This window comes from Mastigoproctus giganteus, chromosome 3 (genome assembly GCF_048544385.1).
Source record: "Mastigoproctus giganteus isolate SK-2022 chromosome 3, ASM4854438v1, whole genome shotgun sequence".
Lineage (NCBI taxonomy): Eukaryota > Metazoa > Arthropoda > Arachnida > Uropygi > Thelyphonidae > Mastigoproctus > Mastigoproctus giganteus.
The window spans coordinates 185,157,095-185,177,387 of record NC_143577.1 but is presented as its reverse complement, the minus strand read 5'-3'; the positions used below and the strand labels follow the sequence as shown (position 1 = coordinate 185,177,387).

General features: G+C 42.7%; 1 protein-coding gene across 1 annotated transcript in view; it reads right to left on the bottom strand.

The window, feature by feature from the left end:
- LOC150088463 (serine/threonine-protein kinase Genghis Khan-like) overlaps positions 1-20,293 on the bottom strand; it is a 905,682-nt gene that overhangs the window by 182,817 nt on the left and 702,572 nt on the right. The gene's annotated exons all lie outside the window — the stretch shown is intronic.

The following is a 20,293-nucleotide window of genomic DNA, read 5'->3' as shown; positions in this document are numbered from 1 at the left end:
TCAGAGAACACCTCAGACTGCACCATTACTTCTAGGTCCTTTTCATTTTCCACTACACTCAGTGTACCACACAACTGATACATTATTCTGAGATTACTACTACCCATATGCAGTATATCTTGCATTTGTCAATATTAAACTTCAATTGCAATTTCTCAGCCCATCTGTCTAACTTTTCAAGTTCTTTTTGTAGTAACATACCCTCATTACTGTCATTAAAAACCCTGCCAACTTCCGTATCATCTATAAACTTAACCTGATACACTTCAACAATATCATTAATTAATACAGAAAACAACAACGGGCCCAGCATCGAAATATATGGGATTCCACTTATAACATTAGACCACAACGTGCAATGTCCATTGATGACCACTCTCTGTCTTCTTGCACTCAACTATGCCTTTTATCCAAAGCAGCAACTTTCCCTTAATGCCACACTTCTCTAATTTCTACAGCAATCTCTTATGTGCAAAGAATCAAAAGTTTTCCTGAAATTTAAGTATATAATATCAAAATTATTTTTTGCATCCAGTTCCTTTGTCACTGCATCACAATATCAAATCAAATTAGTCAGACAAGATTTCCCCTTAACAACCTAATGCTGTGATTGAATTATAACTGCACTCCTGTCTAGATGGTCCTAAATTACTTCTTTAACCAGTGATTCTATTATTTTCCCCATAACAGAAGTTAGGCTAACAGGTCTGTAAATACTCATGTCACCCTTTGATCCTCCTTTATGAATTACAGATACATTCCTACATCTCCAGTCCACAGAGACCTCCCCAGAATCTAGAGATGCTCTAATAATTATGGCTAAGGGTTTGCTTACCTCCTTTGTTGCCTCCCATCATATGATTGGAAAGGATCCCATCCACTCCAGGTGCCTTTTTTATGTATAACTTCAAACGATTTCTCTTCTACTTTCCTCTCACCTATCAGAAAATCATTCAGCTCTCTGTTAGAACTCGATAAACTTCTGGGATCTGCCTTTCTAAAGAACTGCTCATGTGTGAAATGTAGATGCAAATTTCCTATTCAGACTGTCACCAACCTGAACAGGTACACCAACAATTAAACCATCAACATCAAGTGGACAAATGTTATTCAATCCCTTCCTTCGACTGTTAATATAAATAAAGAAGTCTTTGCTATTTTCATGGCTTTCTTTGCCAGAGACATCCATAATCTTCCTTGGCTTGCCTAACATCCTTTGTGACTTGATTGTAGACTAGTTTATATGCATCCCATGCAGTTTTCTTCTCGGCCAGGTGTCTCAACAGTTCATCTGACATCTATTTAGGTCTAAACCTTACACAATATTTCTTAGTTGGTATGAAAAGCCTAGTAACTTCTATGATTATTTCCCTGAATGAATTTAGAATTTTTTGTTGATAACATCATTAGTTGGTCCCACTGCACATAATTTAAAAACTGTCTGAGGCCACTGCAATCTTCTTTACAAAAGCAAAAGCCCCCTCCCTTTACCAGTGATGGTAGTAACACCTTTAAGTAAACCGCTGTGATCACTGATGCCTAGTGATTCTTTTATCTGCAGATTCTTAATGCATGAAGAATCACTGTTAATAACCAAATCGAGGGAGGGTACTGGTTCCTCTTGTTGCCTCTCTAACATGCTGCAGAAAACAGTAATCCAATAAATCCACAAAAGTCTTGCTAGTGTTTCCATCAGTATCTGAAAAGTTACTGTCCCACTCTATTTCTCTATGCAGTTATTTGTTGTAGCCATCACACTCATTCGACCTAAATTCTGTTTTCCCACTGCTTATGTCACACCACGTTGAATGAACGTTCCACTAGCTAGTCATGTCAACTTAACTAAGAAGCATAACTACTACCCCCCACCCTTCTATCCTGTCTGTTCTTCTGCATACATCACATTTCACATATTCAAATGCTGTTTACTATTCTGTTTACAAATTTATTTACTAGGCTCCTAGCATTGGTGAACATGGATACCAGAACCTGTTCTTATGCTCGGTCCATGTATTTCCTTGTTCCATGATAACCCACAGCAGACTTCAATATCCCTAGTACCTTGCTTTCTGGGCTGCTGCATATTTCAATAGAAGCAGTGCATGAATCACTTTCACTTTGATAACCTTACAGAGCCCGCATTTGATGACTTGACTAGCACTTACAATTCATTAAATTTATTAACTAGCATTGGTGAACATGCAATTATGCCAGAACCTGTTCTTACTCTTAGCCTAACATATCCCATGTATTTCCTTGTTCCATTATAACCCACAGCAGACGTTGACATCCCTAGCACCTTGCTGTCCAAGCTGCTGCATGTTTCAATAGAAGCAGTGCAAGAATCACTTTCACTCCTGCCTGCAGCTATTGTTAATCTATTAGTCTGTGCATTCCCCTCCAGGTGCCTCCGTAGCCAGGTGGGCATGAGCAGCAGTGCGTAGCACACGCTTTTTGATTAGATTGGGGTTCGAGCCCGTGACCACCAAATACAGAGGATGCAGAAAGGTCAGGGAATGACCACTACATATCCCGGCATAATATGGCCTTAGTTGCTAATGCTCCTAAAAACCAAATAACAACAACAACAGCAGCATTCCTCTCCACAAGCTAGCAGTTTTTTGACCCCTAACACTGCCTTGATAGCATCGGCAAATACTCTTACACCCTTTCTATTCAAGTGTATCCCATCCCTATAGATATAGAAGCAGTCTCTCCTGTTAACAAGCACAATGCCGAGAAAAATTCTACCCCATGAGACTTGCACAATCTCTCCAGGGCTGAATTGACTGACAAGTCTCTCATCATATCGCGTCTGGGCAGAATTGCAGACATCTTCAAATTTAACTCTAACTCAACTTTTTCTCAACATTGCTCTGTATTTGTTAAGCAAGTCCTCATTAAGTAAGTTTTCAGTTTAAGTAAGTCCTTGTTAAGTAAGTTTGAAAGCTATTGCTTCACAATAGGAATATACACTCATCAAATACTTTGCGCATTATGTTCATACTATAGAAATGTGAAGCTTGTGTTAGAGAAGATCAAGTATTACCACCAAGAATGGTATGCCTTTGGGGACTTCAAGGTTCTGGGCAGTAGCATAGGAATACCTTGGCATTGGGGCAGGTGCTAAGGGTGCCAGTATCAGAAGAGCTAACCACTGACAGTTCACATCAGTTCCGTGACAAGCTAATTCATCGCCCGAGGCTAGCTCGGTGTCGAAATGGTGCCCTAAAATAATGTCTCATCAGGATGAGAGCAGGGGCGTGAAAATTTATTTTTGCCAAATGGCATGTTTTCAGAGGGCAATTCAAACCTGCATGCATCCTTAAATCTGAGTAGACACTGCATAGAAGCACAGATCTATTTGTCATCCAGAACGTAACTTTGAAGGGATCAATCAGGAGACCACTTCATCAGCACATGCTTGAATGCATCTGCTTCTTCTTTAGGTTCCGTATTCAATTTGAACATGGTAGGCCAACATTTTCAGCCAATTCTATCTCTTGCTTTGTGAAATAGTTCTTGTGTCATAAGAACCCTTGTCCATTCTTTGATGCTATCAAGCCACTTTTTTCTTTGTCTTCCTTTTGCTCTTTTGCCTTTAATCTTCCATTGCAGGATTAGTCTCTGCAGGTCATATTGTGGGCCTCTTATAATATGCCCGAGGTAGGCAGTCTTTCTCTTTGCAATTGTAGTTAGCAGTGTCCTTGTGGTTCTTGTCCTCTTTAGGATCCGCTCATTGGTGATGCGATCTGTCCACATAATTTTGAGCATTTTTCTGAGCGCCTACATCTTGAAGGATTCCAGTTTCCTGATTTCCGCATGACCCAGGTTTCACATCCATATAGGAGAGTGCTCCATGTGTAACATTTGGCCATTGATATCTTTTCTGGAAATCCACTTTCGTGTCACAGAGGAAGTTCTTAAGATTCTTAAATACCTCTTTGGCCATACCAATTCTGCTTCTAATTTCTGTGCCTTGGTCATTATTATTTGTAAAGATCTTCCCTAGATATCTAAAGCTACTCACTTGTTCGATAGAGGAGTTGCCACAGTGTATTTTGATTCCAGGCAAGGTGTTTGCTTATGACCATAGTTTTGATCTTTGGCATTAATTGTTAAGCTTATCTGCTCACGGGCTGTTACCAATTTGTTGAGGAGCGTTTGTAGCTTTTCTTCTGAGGTTGCAATAAGAACAGTATTGTCTGCATATCGCAGGTTACTGACAACTGAACCATTATCAGTAGTTCCTTCTTTAGAATCTTGTATTAAATCTATAATTGTTTCAGAATAGAGGTCATACAGCATAATCAAGAGGACTTTCATGGAGTGGCTTGTGAGGCTTATCTTTTTTGGTATGGGAATAAAGATGGATCACAGAAATTCAAGGTGTAGTTTCCCTCCATTTAGGATATTATCGAAAATATTGAGGAGCTATTGTTTTCCTCTTGCTCCGAGGCATTTGAGCATTTCAGCTGGGATGTTATCAATGCCAGTTGCTTTGTTATTTTTCATTAATTTAATCGCTTGCTCCAGTTCTTCCATCAGGAAATCTTGATGTTCGCCTTCTGTTTGGGTGTTATCATTTCCTAGTTGTCTGTCGTCCTCGCAGTATAGTTTCTTTTTCCTTTTTATCTATCTATCTAAGTATCTCTGCAACTTATACGTAGGACATGTGCTTTTGAGCTCCTGCTTTTTTGCCCCTTTCGACATTTGTCCATGACAACCCCAGTCAAGACTTATATTGTTAGATTCCCCTTCGGAAGAGCTTTCGAGCAGTAATAATTTTGTGTAGTAAAAAAGGCCTACGTGCTCTGGATTCATTACGAAAAATTTCATTTTGTTTCTCAGAGCAAAACTGGAGTTACAATTAATACGCTTTCGGCTGGGAGGCAGCCTTCTTCAGATTGAATACATGAATGGCAGTTGGAATAGAGATGTGCACTGCCAGGATGGTGCGTGAGGCACATGGTTAATTGTTTGTTGATGTTTGTGGCTGTGACATATGGTGGTGACGTGGCCAGCGTTTGTCTATGGATAGAATTACTGCCTCTGTGATGGGGTTAACTTGGCAACCACTGTTCCTGTTCAAAGAGGCATCCGAGCATTTTATATTTAACGATTCCAACCAGGTGTGCTTTAGGTAATGGTGGGACCTGTCCACAACCACGACATCACGGTGTGGGTCAATGTCGTGGCGGGTTGTACAGACATGCTCGGCGATAGCTGAATGTTCTACATCTGCCAAATGGATCGCCCTTTTATGTTCTGAGAGACGTTTCTCGAGTCGACGTCCAGTCTCTCCAAAGTAGCAGCTGCTGCAGTCACGGCAAGAGATGCGATAGACCAAACCGCTCTGTAGAAGAGTGGGGACGGGTGTTTTTACGTTGGAGATAAGAGAACGCAGTTTCTTGCCTGGGAGTTGGACGCATTTTATCCCATATGATGTTAAGATTCTACCGATCTGTTGTGACAGGTTGGGGTAGTATGGGATAAATGCCCTCGTGGATGACTCGTCACTGTTGGCGTTGCTGTTGGTCGTCGCGTTGTCGCGTGCCTGTAGATCACACTTGTCAAGGACGTCGATGGGATAGCCACACTTCGTAAGGTCTACTTTGACTCTGGTGATCTCTTTGCGTCTCTCATCTGCGGAGCCAGAGTGTGTCCAGGCGCGAGTTAGCAAGGCTCGGGCAGTGGAGAGGAGGTGGCCCCGCGTGTGTGCTGACCGGAAGTTGGTAAATTGGCCAGCACACATAGGTTTGCGATAAACTGTCGTCTTCAGGCATGTGTCTTCGCGCCGGACAAGTGTATCTAGGTATGGTATAGAGTTGTTCGACTCCAGCTCAATCGTAAACTTTATGAAGGGCGATAGTGAGTTGAGGTGGGTTAGGAGCCGTTGACCTGAGTCTCTAGGGATGACAACGAACACATCGTCTACATAGCGACACCAAAAGGCAATGTGATCTGGCGCGTGTGTAAACGCACGTCCCTCTAACTCCTCCATCACGATGTTTGCTGTGACAGAGCTGACAGGGGAACCCATGGCTGTGCCACGTATCTGCTGGTAGATTGAGTCGTTAAACATGATTGCACCCCCTGTTAAGCACAGTCTGAGGGCGGCGGAAATGTCATCAGGCGTCAGCCTAGTTCTGTCGCTAAGGGTTTCATCGTTGTCCAAGAGTTGTTTTGCACAAGAGATGGCAAGTTCCACTGGGATGGAGGTAAATAGTGATATTACATCGAATGAAGCCATGACTTGATCCTGTGAGATGGATATAGAGTGGATCCTTTCTATGAACTCAACACTGTTGGAGACGGTGTAGGTGGTCTTGCCAACTAGAGGAGAAAGAAGTCTCGAGACAAACTTGGACAGCTCGTAAGTCGGTGATCCACAGCAGGATACAATTGGTCTTAGTGGTGTGTCTTCTTTGTGCACCTTCGGCAGGCCGTAAAACCGTGGGATCTGACACCCGGAGGCACGGAGGTGATTACGGGTTGACTGTGCGATTTTTTCTTGTTTCAGCCAGCTGTTGATGTGGGATCTGACACCCGTAATCACCTCCGTGCCTCCGGGTATCAGATCCCACGGTTTTACGGCCTGCCGATGGTGCACAAAGAAGACACACCACTAAGACCAATTGTATCCTGCTGTGGATCACCGACTTACGAGCTGTCCAAGTTTGTCTCAAGACTTCTTTCTCCTCTAGTTGGCAAGACCACCTACACCGTCTCCAACAGTGTTGAGTTCATAGAAAGGATCCACTCTATATCCATCTCACAGGATCAAGTCATGGCTTCATTCGATGTAATATCACTATTTACCTCCATCCCAGTGGAACTTGCCATCTCTTGTGCAAAACAACTCTTGGACAACGATGAAACCCTTAGCGACAGAACTAGGCTGACGCCTGATGACATTTCCGTCGCCCTCAGACTGTGCTTAACAGGGGGTGCAATCATGTTTAACGACTCAATCTACCAGCAGATACATGGCACAGCCATGGGTTCCCCTGTCAGCTCTGTCACAGCAAACATCGTGATGGAGGAGTTAGAGGGACGTGCGTTTACACACGCGCCAGATCACATCGCCTTTTGGTGTCGCTATGTAGACGATGTGTTCGTTGTCATCCCTAGAGACTCAGGTCAACGGCTCCTAACCCACCTCAACTCACTATCGCCCTTCATAAAGTTTACGATTGAGCTGGAGTCGAACAACTCTATACCATACCTAGATACACTTGTCCGGCGCGAAGACACATGCCTGAAGACGACAGTTTATCGCAAACCTATGTGTGCTGGCCAATTTACCAACTTCCGGTCAGCACACACGCGGGGCCACCTCCTCTCCACTGCCCGAACCTTGCTAACTCGCGCCTGGACACACTCCGGCTCCGCAGATGAGAGACGCAAAGAGATCACCAGAGTCAAAGTAGACCTTATGAAGTGTGGCTATCCCATCGACGTCCTTGACAAGTGTGATCTACAGGCACGCGACAACGCGACGACCAACACGGCAACGCCAACAGTGACAAGTCATCCACGACGGCATTTATCCCATACTACCCCAACCTGTCACAACAGATCGGTAGAATCTTAACATCATATGGGATAAAATGCGTCCAACTCCCAGGCAAGAAACTGCGTTCTCTTATCTCCAACGTAAAAACACCCGTCCCCACTCTTCTACAGAGCGGTTTGGTCTATCGCATCTCTTGCTGTGACTGCACCAGCTGCTACTTTGGAGAGACTGGACATCGACTCGAGAAACATCTCTCAGAACATAAAAGGGCGATCCGTTTGGCAGATGTAGAACATTCAGCTATCGCCGAGCATGTCTGGACAACCCGCCACGACATCGACCCACACCGCGATGTCGTGGTTGTGGACAGGTCCCACCATTACCTAAAGTGCACCTGGTTGGAATCGTTAAATATAAAATGCTCGGATGCCTCTTTGAACAGGAACAGTGGTTGCCAAGTTAACCCCATCACAGAGGCAGTAATTCTATCCATAGACAAACGCTGGCCACGTCACCACCATATGTCACAGCCACAAACATCAACAAACAATTAACCACGCGCCTCATGCACCATCCTGGCAGTGCACATCTCTATTCCAACTGCCATTCATGTATTAAATCTGAAGAAGGCTGCCTCCCAGCCAAACGCTTATTAATTGTAACTCCAGTTTTGCTCTGAGAAACAAAATAAAAATTTTTCATAATTTTGTGTGCAGATTTAGTGGAATTTGAGTAAGGTTGTGCTATCGAGGCAGTGTTAGGTGGGGCGGAAATCTGCTAGATTGGGGGGATACAAGGACTAATAGATTAACAGTAGCCACTGGCAGAGGAGAAAGTGATTCTTGCGCTCCTTCTATTGGAATGAGCAGCAGCCTGGAAAATAAGATGCAGGATATTTCAGAGACTGCCTGGAATCATGGGGGTAAAAGTGAACACAGGGTTGTGTTAGGGTGGCTAAGAGGAAGAGCAGGTGCATGTATACTTGCATGTACACCAATGCTAGGAGTTTAGTAAATAAATTTGATGAATTTGAGGTATTGCTCAAAACATCAAAGGCAGATATTGTTGGGATTTCAGAGACGTGGTGTCACACAGATATAAGGAATGCAGAACTGGAATTTGGGGAGTACAATGTCTACAGAAAGGACAGACAGAATAGGAAGGGAGGAGGGGTTATGCTATTAGTTAAGAAACACATAAAATCCAAGGAAGTGAAGCCAGTCGACATCGCTGTACAGTGCAGTGTCGAGTCAGTTTGGTGTGACATAAGCATTGGGAGATCAAAATTGAGAGTAGGAGTGTGCTATAGGCCTAATGACTATGATGAGTATAATAAGAAACTGTACAGAGAAATAGAGTGAGCCAGTAAATCAGAAAGTCTTATAATGGGGGATTTTAATTTCCCAGATATTGACTGGAATATGGGGGCTGGTCACTCACACACTAGCAAGGCTTTTTTGGATTTATTGGATTATTGTTTTCTACATCAGCATGTTCGGGAGGCAACTAGAGGGAGTAATACTCTTGATTTGATTATCAGTAGTGATTCTTCATGCATTAAGAATCTGCAGATAAATGAGCCACTAGGTGGCGGTGATCACTGCGCCACTAGGTGGCAGTGATCACAGTGTTCTGAAGTGGGAGTTACTCAAAGAGGTAACTACCATTAGGGGTAAAGGGGTATTGCTTTCGTAAAGGCGACTACGATGGACTGAGACAGTATTTAAATTCTATACAGTGGGATCAACTGATGATGTTACCAACAGAAAATTCAAAATGGGAAGCATTCAAAGAACTTATCTTGGAAGCTACTAGGCTTTACATACCAACTAAGAAATATTGTTCAAGGTTTAGGCCTAAATGGATGTCAGATGAACTAATGAGGCATATGGCAGAGAAGAAAAATGCATGGGATACATACAAATTAACACGTGACACAGAAGCCTATGATAGATACAAGTTGATCTGTAACCAAGTTACAAAGGAGGTTAGGCAGGCGAAGGCAGATTACGAGAGATCCTTGGCAAGGGATGCGAAGAAAAAGAGCAAAGAGTTCTTTACTTATGTAAACTCTAGAAGGAAGAGGATGAATCAGATTGGTCCACTTGATATCGATGGGTCAACTTTTGATGACCCTGCTCAGGTAGCTAACAAACTAAATGAATATTTTGCATCGACATTCACACATGAGGAGTTATTCAGTGAGGGGAATGCCAGAGGTGTATTCAACTCTAGCAGTAAGCTAGAGAATCTTGTAATAACTGAAAGTAAAGTGGAGGAAAAATTGTTGAAGATAAACACAAGAAAGGCACCTGGGGTGGATGGGATCTATCCAGTTATATTAAAGGAGGCAGCAAAGGAAGTAAGCAAACCCTTAGCCATAATTATGAGAGCTTCCTTGGACTCAGGGGAGGTACCCATGGACTGGAGATGTGCAAATGTGACCCCAATTCACAAGGGAGGATCAAAGGCTGACACAAGTAATTATAGACCTGTGAGTTTAACTTCTGTTCCTGGAAAATTAATGGAGGCACTGGTTAAAGAAGCACTGCAGTATCATCTAGACAAGACTTCAGTTATAGCTCGGACACAGCATGGTTTTGTTAAGGGGAAGTCTTGCCTGACCAATTTGATTGGATACTATGATGCAGTCACAAAAGAACACAGCATGGTTTTGTTAAGGGGAAGTCTTGCCTGACCAATTTGATTGGATACTATGATGCAGTCACAAAAGAACTGGATGCAGGGAATAACTTTGATATTATATACTTGGATCTTAGAAAGGCTTTTCATACTGTTGCACATGGAAGACTGCTGCACAAATTGGAGCAGTGTGGCATTGGAGGCAAATTGCTGCTATGGATAAAGGGGTGATTGAGGGGGGAGAAGACAGAGAGTGGTAATTAATGGACACTGCTCATCGTGGACTAATGTTATTAGTGGAGTCCCTCAGTATTCAGTATTGGGTCCTTTATTGTTTTCTGTATTTATAAATGATATTGATGATGGTATATCAAGCTTAATGTCCACGTTTGCAGACGATACGAAGGTTGGCAGGGTTGTCAAGGACACTACTGACACTATGCTGCTGCTGCAACAGGATCTGGAAAGGTTGAGCAGATGGGCTGAGAGGTGGCAAATGAAGTTTAACATTGACAAATGTAAAGTACTACATATGGGAAACCGCAAACCCAGAGCAACATATCAACTCTGTGGTACTACACTGACAGTGGTAAAGAATGAAAGGGACCTGGGGGTGGTTGTGCAGGCAGATATAAAGTTCTCTGAGCAGTGCAGATGGGCTGCAAGAGTAGCTCATGGTGTATTGTCAATGATATATAGGAATTTTTCTAGCAGGGATAAGAAGGTGATTATTCCCTTGTATAAGGCAATGGTCAGGCCACACCTAGAGTACTGTATACAGGCCTGGAGGCCTCATTTCAAGAAGGATGTAGAGCTGCTGGAACGAGTACAGAGAAGGGCAACAAGATTAGTGAATGGAACAAAGGGGTGCTCTTACGAAGAAAGGCTTAAGTTTTGCGAATTACAGTGTCTGGAGACTAGGCACCAGCGAGGTGATCTGATAGAGGTGTACAAAGCCTTGAATGGTTTGAGTATGCTCAATGCTGATGGGATTCTTCCTCTTGCTCAGAATAATCACCTGAGAGGGCATAAATTCAAATTGAGGAAAGACAGATGTAGGATAGATGTGCGGAAATTTGCCTTTAGCCAGCGGGTGATTGGTAGGTGGAACAGACTTCCATCTCTTGTCGTGGAAGTTGATAGCCTAAATAAGTTTAAGGCTCAGCTGGACAGGTATTTCGAACGAACAGATGGGTGAAGTGGAAGTGGTTATTTTTTATTTATTTATTTTACTTTATTTTTTTTTTTCTTTTTGGCTGATGCTGCATAAGCTTGCTTTCTTGCATCAAATGCCTCTACTAATGCTAATGCTAATGCTAAAGGTTAGATTTTAATTTTTCAACTTTAGCCATGGAAGGCTGGATATTCCAGTAACGGCTTATTCCACCCTCCACCCTCCCCATCAACTGCCTCCAGCTATGGCCAGCGAAGGTCAAACAACCAGAGCAACGGAACCTACAGCTACTGCCAGCAGTGACCAAGACACAGGAAGCCACACCCTGTGACAACAGGTGAATAACTCAAGGTCAGTAACTGTTAATACTTATGCTAATGCCATATCTAATGGATTATGTTTGACGCCAGCGAAAACCCCTCTCTCACGACCAACAACAGTACATGTGCAGTCAAAAAATGCTTCTACAAATAAAGCAACCACTACTATTTCTAGGGAAAATGGAATAGTAATCTTCGCTACCAAGGAAAACACCCCTTTAGAGCAGTACCTTGCAGCGATCATGGAAAAAGTACCACCAAAAAATATTACTCACGCATCCCGTGTGGCGGGAACAGTGCAAGTGTATTTCAGCCTCCCTTCGTAGGTGCAAACTATCCTGAAAAATGGAATGGACATTGGTCTTCATCACCTAGAAGTGGCGCCAATTGCCTTAGCACCAATGAAAGTTACAATATCCTATGTCCCACCTGAAATTCTTCATCAATTTCTGAGAGAAATTTTATCCAAATATGGATCTGTTACCGGGAAAACATGCACACTCTCTGTAGCAACCACAAAACCGGAATTTTCACATATAAAAAGCTTCCACGGGCAAGCACTTATGCACTTCGCCAACAATGATTCAGCAAACATCCCAAAACTCATCAAGGTCGATTTAAGCAGAATCACTTACACCTTTTATACATCCATTTCCTCTCAATGTTTCTTCTGCCATGAAGAGGGCCACATCAGGAAAAATTGCCCGCATATCTCTACCTCCACTGAAAGTAATACCGAAATCTAGGTGGCACCAATCAGGGTCAGGCCAGAGCCACAAAGCGAGCTGACTGTTGGAATCAATGGGGATACAGAAGAAACCATCAGTCTGAGATGCTTCCCACACCAAACACGTCAGAAAAATAAAATTCAAAGATCACAAAGGACCAAGACATACTCCTTTCAGAAGATCCACCAATTGAAACAAGAGGCTTTTCTCGGAATCAACCCCCAAGGCAGTCCATATCCAAAGTCACAAAACAGAAGAAGACAACAGATACCCTGATAGAAAAGCAGCCAACCACTAACCAAATCAACAGGAAGGATGAAAATAAATATAGAATACCACAGAAGTCAAATGGTTAGATCTCAAATAAGCCATTCATACCATCAAGTATGGAAATAAATAAGCATTTGGAAACCACCAATGACTCAAATTAAGAACTTGAATCTCTGGGGGCCGAAGAAGAGAACAACTGCGATTCCCATGATTCAGATGCTTCAGAGGACGAGCAGGGGGAAAGCAATTTTCCCTACACTAAAGGCCCTCTAAGTGTGGAAAAATTACGCTCCTTTCTATGGGAAGTACGTGGCTCCCCACAGAAGCTGGTGACAGCTCTGAAGTTTACCACTAACATACCAGATCTTATCTCACAATTTAAGGACCTGTGTTTTAAACTAAAAGGAAAAAAGGACAGGGCAGATGTGAATAGATCCAAACGCCTGTACTACTTGATTAACAGGCTCGAACAGCAATACCATCAATCAAGATGTTAACCACCCCAAAACTTGCAAAACCCTTACCTTTATTCCTGCAGATAATGCTGACACTTAGCTTGCTATCGCTTAATGCAAGAGGATGCACCTCTGCACTGCCCAATAAGCTGACCCTTCAACACGTCCAATGACATCATGCCGACCTATTCTCCTTAAAAGAAATAAATATTAAAACAGACACAAGGCAATCCTTGAAATGGACAGATTGGCCATATGTATTCCATCATTCTCCAACACAACAACATCATGGAGCAGGAGTGAGTGTCTGCCTTCATCATAAGTCTGCCTGTAAGCTCAATGTGGTAGCAGAGATCACTGGCTATGCAATTTACGCCCGCCTGGATACACCCCACAAGGAAACCCTGCACCTTTTTAACATCAGGACACACTCACACACTAGCAAGGCTTTTGTGGATTTATTGGATGATTGTTTTCTACACCAGCATGTTCGGGAGGCAACTAGAGGGAGTAATACTCTTGATCTGATTATCAGTAGTGATTCTTCATGCATTAGGAATCTGCAGATAAATGAACCACTGGGTGGCAGTGATCACAGTGTGCTGAAGTGGGATTTACTCAAGGAGGTAACTACCATCAGAGGTAAAGGGAAGGGTTTTTGCTTTCGTAAAGGCGACTATGATGGTCTGAGACAGTATTTAAATTCTATACAGTGGGACCAACTGATGATGTTACCAACAGCAAATTCAAAATGGGAAGCATTCAAGGAACTAATCTTGGAAGCTACCAGGCTTTACATACCAACCAAGAAATATTGTTCAAGGTTCAGGCCTAAATGGTTGTCAGATGAACTAATGAGACATATGGCAGAGAAGAAAAATGCATGGGATACATACAAATTAATGGGTGACGTGGAAGCCTATGATAGATATAAGTTGGTCTGTAACCAAGTCACAAAGGAGATTAGGCAGGCAAAGGCAGATTATGAGAAATCCTTGGCAAAGGATGCAAAGAAAAACAGAAAAGAGTTCTTTACCTATTTAAACTCAAGAAGAAAAGGGATGAATCAGATTGGTCCACTGGATGTTGATGGTTCAACAGTTGAGGATCCAGCTCAGGTGGCTAACAATCTAAACGAGTATTTTGCATCTACATTCACACATGAGGAGTTATTCAGGAAGGGGAATGTCGTAGGTGAAGTAAACATTGGCAGTGAGCTAGATGATTTTCTAATAACTGAGAGGAAAGTGGAGGAGAAATTGTTGAGGATAAACATAAAAAAGGCACCCGGGGTGGATGGGATCTATCCAGTTATATTAAAGGAGGCAGCAAAGGAAGTAAGCAAACCCCTAGCCATAATTATGAGAGCTTCATTGGACTCAGGGGAGGTACCCATGCACTGGAGATGTGCAAATGTAACCCCAATTCACAAAGGAGGATCAAAGGCTGACACAAGTAATTATAGACCTGTTAGTTTAACTTCGGTTCCAGGAAAATTAATGGAGGCACTGGTTAAAGAAGCACTGCAGGATCATCTGGACAAGAATTCAGTTATAGCTCAGACACAGCATGGGTTTGTTAAGGGCAGGTCTTGTCTGACCAATTTGATTGGATACTATGATGTAGTCACAAAAGAACTGGATGCAGGGAATAACTTTGATATTATATATTTGGATCTTAGAAAGGCTTTTGATACTGTTGCGCATGGAAGACTGCTGCACAAATTGGAGAAGTGTGGCATTTGAGGCAAATTGCTGCTATGGATAAAGGGATGGTTGAGTGGCAGAAGACAGAGAGTGGTAATCAATGGACACTGCTCAACGTGGACTAATGTTATTAGTGGAGTTCCTCAGGGTTCAGTGTTGGGTCCATTGTTGTTTTCTGTATTTATAAATGATACTGATGATGGTGTATCAGGCTTAATGTCCAAGTTTGCAGACGATACAAAGGTTGGCAGGGTTGTTAAGGACACTACTGATACTATGCTGCTGCAACAGGATCTGGAAAGGTTGAGCAGATGGGCTGAGAGGTGGCAAATGAAGTTTAACATTGACAAATGTAAAGTACTACATATGGGAAACAGTAACCCCAGATCAACGTATCAACTCTGTGGTACTACGCTGACAGTGGTAGAGAATGAAAAGGACCTGGGGGTAATTGTGCAGGCAGACATGAAGTTCTCTGAGCAGTGCAGACGAGCTGCAAGAGTAGCTCATGGTGTCTTGTCAATGATATACAGGAATTTTTCTAGCAGGGACAGGGATGTGATTATTCCCTTGTATAAGGCATTGGTCAGGCCACACCTTGAATACTGTATACAGGTCTGGAGGCCTCATTTCAAGAAGGATGTAGAGTTGCTGGAACGAGTACAGAGAAGGGCAACAAGATTAGTGAATGGAACAAAGGGTTGCTCTTACGAAGAAAGGCTTAAGTTTTGCAAATTACAGAGCCTGGAGACTAGGCATCGCCGAGGTGATCTGATAGAGGTGTACAAGGCTTTGAATGGCTTGAGCATGCTCAATGCCGATGGGATTCTTCCTCTTGCTCAGAATAATCACCTGAGAGGGCATAAATTCAAATTGAGGAAGGACGGATGTCGGATAGATGTGCGGAAATTCGCCTTTAGCCAGCGGGCAGTTGGTTTGTGGAATAGACTTCCATCGCTTGTTGTTGAAGTTGATAGCCTAAACAAATTTAAGGCTCAGCTGGACAGGTATTTCGAACGAATTGAGGGGTGAAATGGGAGTAGTGGTTGTTTTTTTTTGGCTGATGCTGAATAAGCTTGCTTTCTTGCATCATATGCCTCTACTAATGCTAATGCTAATGCTAAATAACCAACTTCATACAAACCCATCTCTCTACTAGAAAGAACACATCATTCTTGCTGATGACTACTGCACTCTTGACCCAGAAATGGACAGAGCGCGATGCACTGAGCACCGCACAACATTAATCAACAACCTGCAGGCCTTGATAAACAACAATGAACTGATCAACGTATTTAGACACCAGCACCCAGAAGAAAAGTCCTACACCTGGAGATCAGCAAATACAGCATCTGAAAGACTACCTTGCAAAGCCCGACTGGACAGATACTACATCCCAAAATACACCATCCCCCTGGTCAGAAGCATCACACATTTGCCATCTTATATCTCAGATCACTCCTTTATCAAATTACAGCTCTCCTTCTCACCCAATCACTACAAAAGTGGAGGTGCTTATTGGATGTTCAACAACAGCCTTCTTCAAGACAGGGAATATATCTCTAAGCTGCAAGACCTGATATCCAATCTTGCCCAATCCAAAGACAGATTGGAGCCCATGAACACATGGTGGCCTAGATTTAAAAGTCAACTGAAATCATTCTCGCAAATCTACAGCCATCAGAAAAGTCAACAAAAGCGTAATAACCTCTATCAACTTGAGCAAAGGCTGAAAAATCTCTCATCTGATAGTCAGGCCCATCAGTCAATACTACAAGCCATACAAACCCACTTAGTACACTCTGCAAAAGGCGCCCTACTCAGATTGAGATACACCCACCTAAATCTATCTGATGCCCCGACCAAATATTTTTTCTCATTAGAACGCAGACATCACAAATCAACCACCATCACTGCCATTCAGCTGCAAGACGGAAACATCACTGAAGACCCAGAGGAAATCTTTTCTGAAGTAACAAGATTTTATAGAGAAATTTACAGTTCTCAAGAAACCTCCACAAAGGCAACCAAGGAAATCCTTTCAGGACTTAAAAAAATCTCCCATACGGCCCAATGCAGTATGGAGAAACAAATCACCCTACAAGAACTAACAGCAGCATGCAAAGCCCTTTCCAAAAATAAATCACCAGGTCTGGAAGGACTGACTTCTGAATTCTTCCAAACATTTTGGGATCAACTCGGAGTGCTACTCTTTCAAATGCTTGAAGAAGCTCAGTCCCATGGACTACCAGTTTCGGTCACCACCTCTGTCGCTCGACTGATTCCCAAGAAAGGGGATCGCACCAATCTACAAAACTGGCGCCCGATCTCCTTAATGAATGTGGACTGTAAAATCATTTCCAAAACCATCGCCAATAGATTAAACGCCACTCTCCCTGATATCATCAATCACCAACAAACATACTCAGTACCTGGAAAATCAATTCACGACAATCTACATCTGATCCGAGACCTCCTCTCCACTGCAAACAGCCAAAGAGAATTCCTAGCACTAATTAGCCTTGACTAGGAAAAGGCATTCGACAGCGTTGAACACAGATACCTATTTCAAACCTTGAAAGCCTTTGGATATGGACCCTACATCATCGGAACAATCCATCTGCTATACAAGGAAGCCAAATTCTGCCTGAAACTGAACAACCAGCTCACCTGCCATTTTCCGTATTCCAGAGGGAAAATAGGCTGCCCACTCTATGGACAACTCTACGCAATTGCCATAGAACCATTACTTAATAAAATTGCCACCAGTATACAATCCCGACGAACGCTGCTACCAGCGTTCGTCGGTATTGTATGCTGGTGGCAATTGTATTGTATACCAGCGACGAACGCTCCTACTCAGCATATGCAGATGCCGTTCCAATTGCAATATGCCACGAGAGCGAATTTGAAGTCATTCAAAAGGCTCATGATCTCTATGCTCAAGCATCAGGCGCAAAAGTCAACCACTGTAAGACCAGTGGTCTGTGGGCTGGCAACTGGAAAACTAGAACTGACTCCCCCATCCAATGCACATGAGCGAGGGACAGAAATGCCTAGGTGTGTACCTCGGCAATAGCCTCCTTTTCTCCAAGAAGAACTGGCCCGAATTGCTGAGTCATTTCAACAAAGTACTCGGGAAATGGAGAAGCGTGGGTGCCACATCTTCGCTGAGAGGGAGAGTGCTTGTGGTCAATCATATGGCGGCAAGCGTTCTCTGGCACACCTTCAAAATTTTCATGCCACCTGTTGACTGAAATTTTCATGCTACCTGTTGTCCTCCACCAAATCCAGGCATCTGTCCGAAGCTTCCTTTGGAACAAAACCAACTGGATGTTCTGCTCCAAACTTAGCCAGCCACTTACTCACGGGGGTCAAGGGTTGGTCTCTCTTGACGACAAAATCACAGCATTCCAGATCACCTTTCTTATTAAGATGCTGCAAACAAAATACCCACATTCCGACACTATGGATAAACTACTAGCAACAGCCACTAGAGGACTATCACTTTCAACAATATTGAGAATGGATATGGCACCAGCCCCACTCAAACTACTGCTGTTTTATAAAGATGCACTGTACCACTGGAAAAAGCTAAACTTTCACCATAATCTTGAGAGAGCATCCCTTCCCGGAATACTTTCAGAACCGCTCTTCTACAATAAAAGAATAATAGACCCTGCAAATGATGATATTCCTCTTCTTTCCTACTGGGCAGGAATAAGAACCATAGGCGTCCTCCTGACACCAAGACTTGAATGGAAAGGATCAAAAGATTTGCCCATTAAAACCATAAATGCAAAGCAGCAACACAGACATCTAAAATCAGCAATCACAAAGCTCTTCCAATCACTACAACTAAAGGGATTGGAAATGTCACTGGATCCTCACCTACACCAACCTTCGTCATCACATCACCAGAAGACACGGTACCTCTGTCTTCTGCACCCTCCAAAAAAGTCTATCTGCTAATCATGTCTCGCCATACAACCACGATTTTCCTGTTGTCCACCTGCCAAGCTGTCCCTGCACCCCTCTCCACTCACTACAAGCCACCATCTAACTTTCAGTGGAACCTTCCATACAGGACGAAATGTTCCAAATTGGATGCAGCCATCCAGTGGAGACTGTGGCACAGCATCCTTCCCACCCCAGTCAAGCTACAAATCTTTGGGCTACGCTCCTCAAACTACTGCCTCTTCTGTGCCACTCCAGGTACCCTGGAACACACATACCTGACATGCCCTGTGAACAAGGAACTCATCAAATACACTTTGGATGCAGCAAAGCTTGCCTGCAACCATGCCCACACTCCGGAGGACTACTGGTACCTGCTCCACTCTGAGCAGACAGCACACACACACACACCACCTGCAACTTCCTATTCATTGCGGCCAAGGCCATCATTTACAACTTCTACTTGAAGCACACAAGAAGCAGTGACAATGTGCCTCCTGTCGACACATCGGTGCAACATCTGAAGTGGAGCCTACAGAGGAAGTTGCAGAGCAGACTTCTACTCGAATTCCACTGCAAAAGACCAGAAACTGTGGAACACCTTAACAACGAATGGGACAATGGCGGTTACCTGTTCACTATCACTGAACAGTCCATCACCTTCAACGTGTGACACTTAATATGAGAATGATCCAATGCCAAGAAACTGCTTTCTTAATTCCTGAAATTGAAATGTTGAAACGTTTGTATTTCATTCCAAAAAGTTTTCTTTATTTTTCCTTTTTTGCTTTTGTACATAGAATGTAAATAGTTGTTGTTGAAAATGTATCTACTGTTCACGTTTTAATAATAATAAATATATATATATATCTATCTATCCTTTTTCTGTTGTTTATCCACAATTTCCCTGTTGTTTTTATCCAGAAGGTGGTCTCTTGCATGGTCTTTCCTGATGTTGCATAGTTCCCTCATTTCTTTGTAGACTAGATGTTCCTTATGCTCATTTTGCAGATATTCAAACCTTTTACATTTCTCCTCCATATATGTCTGTTTAGTCTTACTTATTGCCATTTTAATCATCAAAATGTCATACGTCTTATATTTTTTTACATCTTTGTTCTTAAAGTTTTTCCTGCGCTCCATTATATCTAGTATCTCTTGGCTTTCCTTTCGGCCTATCCAAAATTTGCATTTGTAGCATCTGTCATTATCTTCTTGAACAAGGTCCACTCAGATTCTGGATCTCTATATAGTAGATCGCTTGCTTAGCAGTTATGCAATTCAGTTATAAATAATATGTGTACTGTATAGTGTTTTTGTGCTTGCTATGTAAATAGGTAATCGTGAATATTGTGATTTATAATTTAAATAAAACAACAAAAGCCCAATTAATTTTAGACATGCCATTGTTGTAATCCATTTGTTATATGGAAAATTTTCTTCGTTCTACGAAACTATTTTAAATGTAATTACCAAGAGGAATACAAAAAATTCACTATAAAGATCGTTAAACAGAGGTCG